The sequence below is a fragment of the Poecilia reticulata genome, unplaced genomic scaffold, assembly GCF_000633615.1.
Source record: "Poecilia reticulata strain Guanapo unplaced genomic scaffold, Guppy_female_1.0+MT scaffold_2402, whole genome shotgun sequence".
In the NCBI taxonomy this organism is placed as follows: domain Eukaryota; kingdom Metazoa; phylum Chordata; class Actinopteri; order Cyprinodontiformes; family Poeciliidae; genus Poecilia; species Poecilia reticulata.
Window position 1 is genome coordinate 1 of NW_007617128.1, and position 1,201 is coordinate 1,201.

General features: G+C 38.4%; 1 long non-coding RNA gene across 1 annotated transcript; it reads right to left on the reverse strand.

Moving 5' to 3' along the window:
* Positions 1–12: 12 nt before the first annotated feature.
* Positions 13–770, reverse strand: LOC108166113 (uncharacterized). Its single transcript, XR_001776394.1, has 2 exons — positions 611–770; positions 13–235 (listed from the first exon to the last, which is right to left on the reverse strand). It is a non-coding gene; the product is annotated as an uncharacterized LOC108166113 (long non-coding RNA).
* Between the last annotated feature and the right edge of the window lie 431 nt (positions 771–1,201).

Consider the following 1,201-nt stretch of genomic DNA (forward strand, 5'->3'; position numbering starts at 1 on the left):
GTAATTGTGTACTCACCATTGATAAAACAGCAAATATGGTCAGCAGAGTCAAAGGAAGCCCAACACAAATAGTGATCCAATCCACCACATCCACATATTTCAAAACAAGGATTCTGTATTCATCCTCATAACCGTTATTGTTAAACGCATCGCTGTTGTTGGAGATGCTCTGATTGACGCTTTGGTTCCACGAGGTGCTGCTGACGACGATATTCTCCATCCTTCAATGTCAAACCTGCATGAGCAAAATAATGAATAACAGAGACTTGATTTTCCTTTAGCTTCACTTTAACAACWCTTAGGATCTGTGCCAAGTCTAAGAGAAAAGTCAATACCAATAGAGACTGTTTTGTAAAGAGTATATGCATTGTTTATGTTTTTACTGAAATGCAAATAGGTTTACTTAGTTTCCTGATTCTCTGTCATAGATTGTTATTCTGTAATTCTCTATGGAAAATTRTCYAYRTTTGAAGCAAGTTGATAGTTTCTACATGGAATGTAAATGTTATATTTTATCTGTTTTATCATTGAATTGAACAWATGGAATATATTTTCCTCAGCAGCATTAGACTGAATGGACTTTCTGTGCATGACATAAAAATATATTTACCTTTTCAAAGCTTATYGGTCCTGAAACGATTCGTTCTCAACCGTTTGTCCTTCTCATCAGGTCTGCAGCCGATACACACTGTTTGCATGCTACACCACGTACAGGCCGGCCAACGACATCTGACTCTGCGATGATAAGCTGATTATCTTTACCAGCAGGAAGGAAGCATCAYTTAAGATCATAACAAAATGCATCAGTTTTCAAAAACACGACTTTTAGCTAAATTMATTTCAGCCATATGGTGCCAACAAATATCCTCTCAGTGCTCTTTAAGCACTTTTTACTTCTTTACATTAAACCCAACAGTTTAAGTCATGCATGTTATGAGACACTCAGCGATTCTCTGCATCTCTAACTTCAATCAATTTTAGAGAAGCAAAGCTGCAGTCATGGAAACATTTCACATTAACAGAAACAGATGCATGCRRCAGGGACCAGYATGGACATGCTGGGTGCAGGATGCGCTGCATTGCTCTCTTCTGCTAATACTTCTTCAGCCATGTTGGTTCTTAGTGTGGAGTGTGACTCTAAAATAAGTGGTAACAGAGACTGATGGGTCTCTTCCTGTTGGCATCCCTTCAGCTAACTCAC